This window comes from Paramormyrops kingsleyae, chromosome 4, assembly GCF_048594095.1.
Source record: "Paramormyrops kingsleyae isolate MSU_618 chromosome 4, PKINGS_0.4, whole genome shotgun sequence".
Lineage (NCBI taxonomy): Eukaryota > Metazoa > Chordata > Actinopteri > Osteoglossiformes > Mormyridae > Paramormyrops > Paramormyrops kingsleyae.
This window is the reverse complement of record NC_132800.1, coordinates 2,143,341-2,156,835: the sequence shown is the minus strand read 5'-3', so window position 1 is coordinate 2,156,835 and position 13,495 is coordinate 2,143,341. Positions and strand designations below refer to the sequence as shown.

General features: G+C 47.1%; 1 protein-coding gene and 1 long non-coding RNA gene across 2 annotated transcripts in view; one reads left to right on the top strand and one right to left on the bottom strand.

Annotated features, from left to right (window-relative positions):
- The window catches only part of LOC111844380 (uncharacterized), a 560,559-nt gene that overhangs the window by 375,743 nt on the left and 171,321 nt on the right, over window positions 1-13,495 (bottom strand). The window lies entirely within an intron of this gene.
- Window positions 1-13,495, top strand: part of LOC140588667 (uncharacterized) — a 93,634-nt gene that overhangs the window by 1,130 nt on the left and 79,009 nt on the right. The window lies entirely within an intron of this gene.

The window sequence follows — 13,495 nt, the reverse complement described above, 5'->3', positions numbered from 1 at the left end:
TGACATATCGATTGTCTCCGTCCTTCTTACGGATTGCGTGCAATTGCCTCTCAAAGTCGAAAAAAAAACTTTATTATTATGGGCCTATTCATGTAATGAAAGGCCCATATTGTTCTTCACCTAGTAAACTACATTTTGCCAATTTGCGCTGAGCCCGTGAAAGGCACGGAGCTCACTTTGGTGCCAAATCGTAGGGCTTACTTAGCTGCACGGATTGACATATCGATTGTCTCCGTACTTCTTACGGATTGCGTGCAATTGCCTCTCAAATTCAAAAAATAAAAACTTTATTTATTATGGGCCTATTCATGTAATGAAAGGCCCATATTGTTCTTCACCTAGTAAACTACATTTTGCCAATTTGCGCTGAGCCCGTGAAAGGCACGGAGCTCACTTTGGTGCCAAATCGTAGGGCTTACTTAGCTGCACGGATTGACATATCGTTTGTCTCCGTACTGCTTACGGATTGCGTGCAATTGCCTCTCAAAGTCGAAAAAAAAACTTTATTATTATTATTATTCTTCCGTGATTTTCGGCAATTAATGCGGGTCGTACCGTAGCGTGCAGCCAGGCAAGCTATATATCAAAAGTGAGTCCTTCATGGTGTGAGGTGTGCTATTACTTTTCTGCGCAGAATATGTTACCATGGCGACGTTATTCACGTTAAAACACACTTAAAATCCCATAGGAATGCATTGAATGCTAACTTTTACCTAGCATTAGCCTGACTAACCATGTGAATAGTAGTAAGGCGCATCTTTTTTCATGGGAGTGAATGGCCCATTGACTTCAATGCATTTCAGTCAAAGTTGTCCCACTCGGCCAGCGTTCATACCACAGCAACAAGACTCGGTATACAACCTTAGGCCTCATCACTCAACACCGCAAGTCCAACATCTTGACCCGCACTCGTCTTTCATCCCTCTTTCTCTCCCATTGGCTTCAATGCATTCCAGTCAAAGTTGTCCCACTCGGCCAGCGTTCATACCACAGCAACAACACTCGGTATTCAACCTTAGGCCTCATCACCCAACACCCCAAGTCCAACATCTTGACCAGCACTCATCTTTCATCCCTCGTTCTCTCCCATTGGCTTCAATGCATTTCAGTCAATGTTTTCCCACTCGGCCAGTATTCATACCACAGCAACAAGACTCGGTACTCAAACTCAGGCCTCATCACTCAACTCCTTAAGACCACCATCTTCACCCGCACTCGTCTTTCATCCCTCGTTCTCTCCCATTGACTTCAATGCATTTCAGTCAAAGTTTTGCTATTCGGCCACCGTTCATGCCTCAGCAACAAGACTTAATATTCAACCTCAAGACTCATCACCCATCAACTAGCAACACCTTAGCAACCACCTAGCGATGCCTAGCAACACCATAGCAACCACCGAAAATTGCATAGCAACACCATAGCAACCACATAGCTATGCCTAGCAACCACCTAGCAACCAGCTACTGAGACCATAGCAACGCCTTCCGACACCATAGCAACCACCTAGCAACACCATAGCAACCACAGAAAATTGCATAGCAACACCATAGCAACCACCTAGCTATGCCTAGCAACCATCTAGCAACCAGCTACTGAGACCATAGCAACGCCTTCCGACACCATAGCAACCACCTAGCAACACCTTAGCAACCATCTACAATTACATAGCAACACCATAGCAACCACCTAGCTATGCCTAGCAACCACCTAGCAACCAGCTACTGAGACCATAGCAACGCCTTCTAACACCATAGCAACCACCTAGCAACACCATAGCAACCACCGATAACTGCATAGCAACACCATAGCAACCATCTAGCTATGCCTAGCAACTAGCTACTAAGACCATAGCGACGCCTTCTGACATCATAGCAACCACCTTGCAGCAGCTAGCAACCACCTAGCAACACCATAGCAACCACCAATAAATGCATAGCAACACCATAGCAACCATCTAGCTATGCCTAGCAACCAGCTACTGAGACCATAGCAACGCCTTCTGACATCATAGCAACCCACTTGCAGCACATAGCAACCACCTAGCAACACCTTAGCAACCACCTAGAATTGCATAGCAACACCATAGCAACCATCTAGCTATGCCTAGCAACCAGCTACTGAGACCATAGCAACGCCTTCTGACATCATAGCAACCCGCTTGCAGCACCTAGCAACCACCTAGCAACACCTTAGCAACCACCTAGAATTGCATAGCAACACCATAGCAACCATCTAGCTATGCCTAGCAACCAGCTACTGAGACCATAGCAACGCCTTCTGACATCATAGCAACCAGCTTGCAGCACCTAGCAACCACCTAGCAACACCTTAGCAACCACCTAGAATTGCATAGCAACAGCATAGCAACCATCTAGCTATGCCTAGCAACCAGCAACTGAGACCATAGCAACACCATCTGACATCATAGCAACCCACTTGCAGCACCTAGCAACCACCTAGCAACACCTTAGCAACCACCTAGAATTGCATAGCAACACCATAGCAACCACCTAGCTATGCCTAGCAACCAGCTACTGAGACCTTAGCAACGCCTTCTGACATCTTAGCAACCCACTTGCAGCACCTAGCAACCACCTAGCAACACCATAGCAACCACCTATAATTGCATAGCAACACCATAGCAACCATCTAGCTATGCCTAGCAACCAGCTACTGAGACCATAGCAATGCCTTCAGACGCCATAGCAAACACCTTGCAGTACCTAGCAACCACCATACAACACCATAGCAACCACCTAGCAACACCATAACAACCATGTTGCACCACCTAGCAACCAGCTACCAACACCCTTGCAATGCCTAATAACAACATTGCAACCACCTAGCAATGCCTAGCGGCACTACAGCAACCGCCTAGCAGCGCCATAGCACCAAACTAGCAACATCATAGCAATCACCTAGCAGTGCACAGACCAGCCACTTTATTAGTAGCACAGGCTCTTCCTCGGTCAGCAGAATAGGCCCATCTCAAAATTTCTTCAGGAATTTTCGTTTCTAGTTTATTATTATTATTCTTCCGTGATTTTCGGCAATTAATGCGGGTCGTGCCGTAGCGTGCAGCCAGGCAAGCTATATATCAAAAGTGAGTCCTTCATGGTGTGAGGTGTGCTATTACTTTTCTGCGCAGAATATGTTACCATGGCGACGTTATTCACGTTAAAACACACTTAAAATCCCATAGGAATGCATTGAATGCTAACTTTTACCTAGCATTAGCCTGACTAACCATGTGAATAGTAGTAAGGCGCATCTTTTTTCATGGGAGTGAATGGCCCATTGACTTCAATGCATTTCAGTCAAAGTTTTCCCACTCGGCCAGCGTTCATACCACAGCAACAAGACTCGGTATTATACCGTAGGCCTCATCACTCAACACCTCAAGTCCAACATCTTGACCCGCACTCGTCTTTCATCCCTCGTTCTCTCCCATTGACTTTAATGCATTTCGGTCAAAGTTTTCCTACTCGGCCAGGGTTGATGCCACAGCAATAAGACTCGGTATTCAACCTCAGGCATCATCAACCAAAACCATCAGACCCCCATACTGCCCCGCACTCGTCTTTCATCCCTCGTTCTCTCCCATTGACTTCAATGCATTTCAGTCAAAGTTTTCCCACTGGCCCAGCGTTCATACCACAGCAATAAGACTCGGTATTCAACCTCAGGCCTCATCACCCAACACCCCAAGTCCAACATCTTCCCCCGCACTCGTCTTTCATCCCTCGTTCTCTCCCATTGACTTCAATGCATTTCAATCAAAGTTTTGCCAATTAGCCAGTGTTAATGCCACAGCAACAAGACTTGGTATTCAACCTCAGGCCTCATCACCAAACACCTAGCAACTGCCTAGCAACCACCTAGCAACACCTTAGCAACTACCTACAATTTCATAGCAACACCTTAGCAACCATCTAGCTATGCCTAGCAACCAGCTACTGAGCCCATAGCAACACCTTCTGACAACATAACAACCACCTAGCAACACCTTAGCAACCACCTACAATTGCATAGCAACACCATAGCAACCATCTAGCTATGCCTAGCAACCAGCTACTGAGACCATAGCAACGCCTTCTGACATCATAGCAACCCACTTGCAGCACCTAGCAACCACCTAGCAACACCTTAGCAACCACCTAGAATTGCATAGCAACACCATAGCAACCATCTAGCTATGCCTAGCAACCAGCTACTGAGACCATAGCAATGCCTTCTGACGCCATAGCAACCACCTTGCAGCACCTAGCAACCACCTAGCAACACCATAGCAACCACCAAAAAATGCATAGCAACACCATAGCAACCATTTAACTATGTCTAGCAACCACCTACTTAGACCATAGCAAGGCCTTCTGATGCCATAGCAAACACATTGCAGCACCTAGCAACCACCATGCAACACCATAGCAACCATGTAGCAACGCCTAGCAACCAGTTTCCAACACCATTGCAATGCATAATAACAACATTGCAACCACCTAGCAATGCCTAGCGGCACTACAGCAACCGCCTAGCAGCACCATAGCACCAAACTAGCAACATCATAGCAATCACCTAGCACTGCACAGACCAGCCACTTTATTAGTAGCACAGGCTCTTACACGGTCAGCAGAATAGGCCCATCTCAAAATTTCTTCAGGAATTTTCATTTCTAGTTATGGGCCTATTCATGTAATGAAAGGCCCATATTGTTCTTCACCTAGTAAACTACATTTTGCCAATTTGCGCTGAGCCCGTGAAAGGCACGGAGCTCACTTTGGTGCCAAATCGTAGGGCTTACTTAGCTGCACGGATTGACATATCGATTGTCGCCGTACTTCTTACGGATTGCGTGCAATTGCCTCTCAAAGTCGAAAAAAAAACTTTATTATTATTATTTATTATTCTTCCGTAGATTTTCGGCAATTAATGCGGGTCGTACCGTATCGAGCAGCCAGGCAAGCTATATGTCAAAAGTGAGTCCTTCATGGTGTGAGGTGTGCTATTACTTTTCTGCGCAGAATATGTTACCATGTCGACGTTATTCACGTTAAAACACACTAAAAATCCCATAGGAATGCATTAAATGCTAACTTTTACCTAGCATTAGCCATGTGAATAGTAGTAAGGCGCATCTTTTTTCATGGGAGTGAATGGCCCATTGGCTTCAATGCATTTCAGTCAAAGTTGTCCCACTCGGCCAGCCTTCATACCACAGCAACAAGACTCGGTATTCAACCTCAGGCCTCATCACCCAACACCCCAAGTCCAACATCTTGACCCGCACTCGTCTTTCATCCCTCGTTCTCTCCCATTGACTTCAATGCATTTCAGTCAAAGTCGTCCCACTCGGCCAGCGTTCATACCACAGCAACAAGACTCGGTATTCAACCTTAGGCCTCTTCACCCAACACCCCAAGTCCACCATCTTGACCCGCACTCATCTTTCATCCCTCGTTCTCTGCCATTGACTTCAATGTATTTCAGTCAAATATTTCCTACTCGGCCAGTTTTCATGCCACAGCAACAACACTCGGTATTCAACCTCAGGCCTATTCACCCAACACCCCAAGTCAATCAACTTGACCCGCACTCGTCTTTCATCCCTCGTTCTCTCCCATTGACTTCAATGCATTTCAGTCAAAGTTTTCCTACTGGCCCAGCGTTCATACCACAGCAACAAGACTCGGTATTCAACCTTAGGCCTCATCACCCAACACCCCAAGTCCAACATCTTGACCCGCACTCATCTTTCATCCCTCGTTCTCTCCCATTGACTTCAATGCATTTCAGTCAAAGTTTTCCCACAGGGCCAGCGTACATACTACAGCAATAAGACTCGGTATTCAACCTCAGGCCTCATCACCCAACGCCCCAAGTCCACCATCTTGACCCGCACTCGTCTTTCATCCCTCGTTCTCTCCCATTGACTTCAATAGATTTTAGTCAAAGTTTTCCTACTCGGCCAGGGTTTATGCCACAACAATAAGACTCGGTATTAAACCTCAGGCACCATCACCCAACACCTTAAGACCCCCATCCTGACCCGCACTCGTCCTTCATCCCTCGTTATTATTTATTATTCTTCCGTAGATTTTCGGCAATTAATGCGGGTCGTACCGTATCGAGTAGCCAGGCAAGCTATATGTCAAAAGTGAGTCCTTCATGGTGTGAGGTGTGCTATTACTTTTCTGCGCAGAATATGTTACCATGGCGACGTTATTCACTTTAAAACACACGAAAAATCCCATAGGAATGCATTAAATGCTAACTTTTACCTAGCATTAGCCATGTGAATAGTAGTAAGGCGCATCTTTTTTCATGGGAGTGAATGGCCCATTGGCTTCAATGCATTTCAGTCAAAGTTGTCCCACTCGGCCAGCGTTCATACCACAGCAACAAGACTCGGTATTCAACCTCAGGCCTCATCACCCAACACCCCAAGTCCAACATCTTGACCCGCACTCGTCTTTCATCCCTCGTTCTCTCCCATTGACTTCAATGCATTTCAGTCAAAGTTGTCCCACTCGGCCAGCGTTCATACCACAGCAACAAGACTCGGTATTCAACCTCAGGCCTCATCACCCAACACCCCAAGTCCAACATCTTGACCCGCACTCGTCTTTCATCCCTCGTTCTCTCCCATTGACTTCAATGCATTTCAGGCAAAGTTTTCCCATTCGTCCAGCGTTCAAACCACAGCAACAAGACTCGGTATTCAACCTTAGGCCTCATCACCCAACGCCCCAATTCCACCATCTTGACCCGCACTCGTCTTTCATCCCTCGTTCTCTCCCATTGACTTCAATGCATTTCAGTCAAAGTTTTCCCACTGGGCCAGTGTTCATACCACAGCAACAAGACTCGGTATTATACCGTAGGCCTCATCACTCAGCACCGCAAGTCCAACATCTTGACCCGCACTCGTCTTTCATCCCTCGTTCTCTCCCATTGACTTCAATGCATTTCAATCAAAGTTTTGCCAATTAGCCAGTGTTAATGCCACAGCAACAAGACTTGGTATTCAACCTCAGGCCTCGTCACCAAACACCTAGCAACTGCCTAGCAACCACCTAGCAACACCTTAGCAACCACCTAGAATTGCATAGCAACCATCTAGCTATGCCTAGCAACCAGCTACTGAGACCATAGCAACGCCTTCTGACATCATAGCAACCCACTTGCAGCACCTAGCAACCACCTAGCAACATCTTAGCAACCACCTAGAATTGCATAGCAACACCATAGCAACCATCTAGCTATGCCTAGCAACCAGCTACTGAGACCATAGCAACGCCTTCTGACATCATAGCAACCCACTTGCAGCACCTGGCAACCACCATGCAACACCATAGCAACCACCTATAATTGCATAGCAACACCATAGCAACCATCTAGCTATGCCTAGCAACCAGCTACTGAGACCATAGCAACGCCTTCTGACATCATAGCAACCCACTTGCAGCACCTAGCAACCACCTAGCAACACCTTAGCAACCACCTAGAATTGCATAGCAACACCATAGCAACCATCTAGCTATGCCTAGCAACCAGCTACTGAGAGCATAGCAACGCCTTCTGACATCATAGCAACCCGCTTGCAGCACCTAGCAACCACCTAGCAACACCTTAGCAACCACCTACAATTGCATAGCAACACCATAGCAACCATCTAGCTATGCCTAGCAACCAGCTACTGAGACCTTAGCAACGCCTTCTGACATCATAGCAAACCACTTGCAGCACCTAGCAAACACCTAGCAACACCTTAGCAACCACCTAGAATTGCATAGCAACACCATAGCAACCATCTAGCTATGCCTAGCAACCAGCTACTGAGACCTTAACAACGCCTTCTGACATCATAGCAAACCACTTGCAGCACCTAGCAACCACCTAGCAACACCTTAGCAACCACCTAGAATTTCATAGCAACACCATAGCAACCATCTAGCTATGCCTAGCAACCAGCTACTGAGACCTTAGCAATGCCTTCTGACATCATAGCAACCAACTTGCAGCACCTAGCAACCACCTAGAATTGCATAGCAACACCATAGCAACGCCTAGCAACCAGCTACTGAGACCTTAGCAACGCCTTCTAACATCATAGCAACCCACTTGCAGCACCTAGCAACCACCTAGCAACACCTTAGCAACCACCTATAATTGCATAGCAACACCATAGCAACCATCTAGCTATGCCTAGCAACCAGCTACTGAGAGCATAGCAACGCCTTCTGACATCATAGCAACCCGCTTGCAGCACCTAGCAACCACCTAGCAACACCTTAGCAACCACCTAGAATTGCATAGCAACACCATAGCAACCATCTAGCTATGCCTAGCAACCAGCTACTGAGACCTTAGCAACGCCTTCTGACATCATAGCAACCCACTTGCAGCACCTAGCAAACACCTAGCAACACCTTAGCAACCACCTAGAATTGCATAGCAACACCATAGCAACCATCTAGCTATGCCTAGTAACCAGCTACTGAGACCTTAGCAACGCCTTCTGACATCATAGCAAACCACTTGCAGCACCTAGCAAACACCTAGCAACACCTTAGCAACCACCTAGAATTGCATAGCAACACCATAGCAACCATCTAGCTATGCCTAGCAACCAGCTACTGAGACCTTAACAACGCCTTCTGACATCATAGCAAACCACTTGCAGCACCTAGCAACCACCTAGCAACACCTTAGCAACCACCTAGAATTTCATAGCAACACCATAGCAACCATCTAGCTATGCCTAGCAACCAGCTACTGAGACCTTAGCAATGCCTTCTGACATCATAGCAACCAACTTGCAGCACCTAGCAACCACCTAGAATTGCATAGCAACACCATAGCAACGCCTAGCAACCAGCTACTGAGACCTTAGCAACGCCTTCTAACATCATAGCAACCCACTTGCAGCACCTAGCAACCACCTAGCAACACCTTAGCAACCACCTATAATTGCATAGCAACACCATAGCAACCATCTAGCTATGCCTAGCAACCAGCTACTGAGAGCATAGCAACGCCTTCTGACATCATAGCAACCCGCTTGCAGCACCTAGCAACCACCTAGCAACACCTTAGCAACCACCTAGAATTGCATAGCAACACCATAGCAACCATCTAGCTATGCCTAGCAACCAGCTACTGAGACCTTAGCAACGCCTTCTGACATCATAGCAAACCACTTGCAGCACCTAGCAAACACCTAGCAACACCTTAGCAACCACCTAGAATTGCATAGCAACACCATAGCAACCATCTAGCTATGCCTAGCAACCAGCTACTGAGACCTTAGCAACGCCTTCTGACATCATAGCAACCCACTTGCAGCACCTAGCAAACACCTAGCAACACCTTAGCAACCACCTAGAATTGCATAGCAACACCATAGCAACCATCTAGCTATGCCTAGCAACCAGCTACTGAGACCTTAACAACGCCTTCTGACATCATAGCAAACCACTTGCAGCACCTAGCAACCACCTAGCAACACCTTAGCAACCACCTAGAATTTCATAGCAACACCATAGCAACCATCTAGCTATGCCTAGCAACCAGCTACTGAGACCTTAGCAATGCCTTCTGACATCATAGCAACCAACTTGCAGCACCTAGCAACCACCTAGAATTGCATAGCAACACCATAGCAACGCCTAGCAACCAGCTACTGAGACCTTAGCAACGCCTTCTAACATCATAGCAACCCACTTGCAGCACCTAGCAACCACCTAGCAACACCTTAGCAACCACCTATAATTGCATAGCAACACCATAGCAACCATCTAGCTATGCCTAGCAACCAGCTACTGAGAGCATAGCAACGCCTTCTGACATCATAGCAACCCGCTTGCAGCACCTAGCAACCACCTAGCAACACCTTAGCAACCACCTAGAATTGCATAGCAACACCATAGCAACCATCTAGCTATGCCTAGCAACCAGCTACTGAGACCTTAGCAACGCCTTCTGACATCATAGCAAACCACTTGCAGCACCTAGCAAACACCTAGCAACACCTTAGCAACCACCTAGAATTGCATAGCAACACCATAGCAACCATCTAGCTATGCCTAGCAACCAGCTACTGAGACCTTAGCAACGCCTTCTGACATCATAGCAACCCACTTGCAGCACCTAGCAACCACCAAGCAACACCTTAGCAACCACCTACAATTGCATAGCAACACCATAGCAACCATCTAGCTATACCTAGCAACCAGCTACTGAGACCATAGCAACGCCTTCTAACATCATAGCAACCCACTTGCAGCACCTAGCAACCACCTAGCAACACCTTAGCAAACACCTATAATTGCATAGCAACACCATAGCAACCATATAGCTATGCCTAGCAACCAGCTACTGAGACCATAGCAACGCCATCTGACATCATAGCAACCCACTTGCAGCACCTAGCAACCACCTAGCAGCACCATAGCAACCACCAAAACATGCATAGCAACACCATAGCAACCATCGAGCTATGCCTAGCAACCAGCTACTGAGACCATAGCAACGCCTTCTGACATCATAGCAACCCACTTGCAGCACCTAGCAACCACCTAGCAACACCTTAGCAACCATCTATAATTGCATAGCAACACCATAGCAACCATCTAGATATGCCTAGCAACCAGCTACTGAGACCATAGCAACGCGTTCTGACATCATAGCAACCAACTTGCAGCACCTAGCAACCACCTAGCAACACCTTAGCAACCACCTAGAATTGCATAGCAACACCATAGCAACCACCTAGCTATGCCTAGCAACCAGCTACTGAGACCTTAGCAACGCCTTCTGACATCTTAGCAACCCACTTGCAGCACCTAGCAACCACCTAGCAACACCATAGCAACCACCGAGAATTGCATAGCAACACCATAGCAACCATCTAGCTATGCCTAGCAACCAGCTACTGAGACCATAGCAATGCCTTCTGACGCCATAGCAAACACCTTGCAGCACCTAGCAACCACCATGCAACACCAAAGCAACCACCTAGCAACACCATAGCAACCATGTAGCAACGCCTAGCAACCAGCTACCAACACCCTTGCAATGCCTAATAACAACATTGCAACCACCTAGCAATGCCTAGCGGCACTACAGCAACCACCTAGCAGCACCATAGCACCAAACTAGCAACATCATAGCAATCACCTAGCAGTGCACAGACCAGCCACTTTATTAGTAGCACAGGCTCTTCCTCGGTCAGCAGAATAGGCCCATCTCAAAATTTCTTCAGGAATTTTCGTTTCTAGTTATGGGCCTATTCATGTAATGAAAGGCCCATATTGTTCTTCACCTAGTAAACTACATTTTGCCAATTTGCGCTGAGCCCGTGAAAGGCACGGAGCTCACTTTGGTGCCAAATCGTAGGGCTTACTTAGCTGCACGGATTGACATATTGTTTGTCTCCGTACTGCTTACGGATTGCGTGCAATTGCCTCTCAAAGTCGAAAAAAAAACTTTATTATTATTATTATTTATTATTATTCTTCCGTGATTTTCGGCAATTAATGCGGGTCGTACCGTAGCATGCAGCCAGGCAATCTATATATCAAAAGTGAGTCCTTGGTTGTGTGAGGTGTGCTATTACTTTTCTGCGCAGAATATGTTACCATGGCAACGTTATTCATGTTAAAACACATTAAAAATCCCATAGGCATGCATTAAATGCTAACTTTTACCTAGCATTAGCCATGTGAATAGTAGTAAGGCGCATCTTTTTTCATGGGAGTGAATGGCCCATTGGCTTCAATGCATTTCAGTCAAAGTTGTCCCACTCGGCCAGCGTTCATACCAGAGCAACAAGACTTGGTATTCAACCTTAGGCCTCATCACCCAACACCCCAAGTCCAACATCTTGACCCGCACTCGTCTTTCATCCCTCGTTCTCTCCCATTGACTTCAATGCATTTCAGTCAAAGTTTTCCCAATGGGCCAGCGTACATACTACAGCAACAAGACTCGGTATTCAACCTCAGGCCTCATCACCCAACACCCCAAGTCCACCATCTTGACCCGCACTCATCTTTCATCCCTCGTTCTCTGCCATTGACTTCAATGTATTTCAGTCAAAGTTGTCCCACTCGGCCAGCGTTCATACCACAGCAACAAGACTCGGTATTCAACCTCAGGCCTCATCACCCAACACCCCAAGTCCAACATCTTGACCCGCACTCGTCTTTCATCCCTCGTTCTCTCCCATTGACTTCAATGCATTTCAGTCAAAGTTGTCCCACTCGGCCAGCGTTCATACCACAGCAACAAGACTCGGTATTCAACCTCAGGCCTCATCACCCAACACCCCAAGTCCAACATCTTGACCCGCACTCGTCTTTCATCCCTCGTTCTCTCCCATTGACTTCAATGCATTTCAGTCAAAGTTGTCCCACTCGGCCAGCGTTCATACCACAGCAACAAGACTCGGTATTCAACCTCAGGCCTCATCACCCAACACCCCAAGTCCAACATCTTGACCCGCACTCGTCTTTCATCCCTCGTTCTCTCCCATTGACTTCAATGCATTTCAGTCAAAGTTGTCCCACTCGGCCAGCGTTCATACCACAGCAACAAGACTTGGTATTCAACCTCAGGCCTCATCACCAAACACCTAGCAACTGCCTAGCAACCACCTAGCAACACCTTAGCAACTACCTAGAATTGCATAGCAACACCATAGCAACCATCTAGCTATGCCTAGCAACCAGCTACTGAGACCATAGCAACGCCTTCTGACATCATAGCAACCCACTTGCAGCACCTAGCAACCACCTAGCAACTCCTTAGCAACCACCTAGAATTGCATAGCAACACCATAGCAACCATCTAGCTATGCCTAGCAACCAGCTACTGAGACCATAGCAACGCCTTCTGACATCATAGCAACCCACTTGCAGCACCTAGCAACCACCTAGCAACACCTTAGCAACCACCTAGAATTGCATAGCAACACCATAGCAACCATCTAGCTATGCCTAGCAACCAGCTACTGAGACCATAGCAACGCCTTCTGACATCATAGCAACCCACTTGCAGCACCTAGCAACCACCTAGCAACACCTTAGCAACCACCTATAATTGCATAGCAACACCATAGCAACCATCTAGCTATGCCTAGCAACCAGCTACTGAGACCATAGCAACGCCTTCTGACATCATAGCAACCCACTTGCAGCACCTAGCAACCACCTAGCAACACCATAGCAACCACCTAGAATTGCATAGCAACACCATAGCAACCATCTAGCTATGCCTAGCAACCAGCTACTGAGACCATAGCAACGCCTTCTGACATCATAGCAACCCACTTGCAGCACCTAGCAACCACCTAGCAACACCTTAGCAACCACCTAGAATTGCATAGCAACACCATAGCAACCATCTAGCTATGCCTAGCAACCAGCTACTGAGACCATAGCAACGCCTTCTGACATCATAGCAACCCACTTGCAGCACCTAGCAACCACCTAGC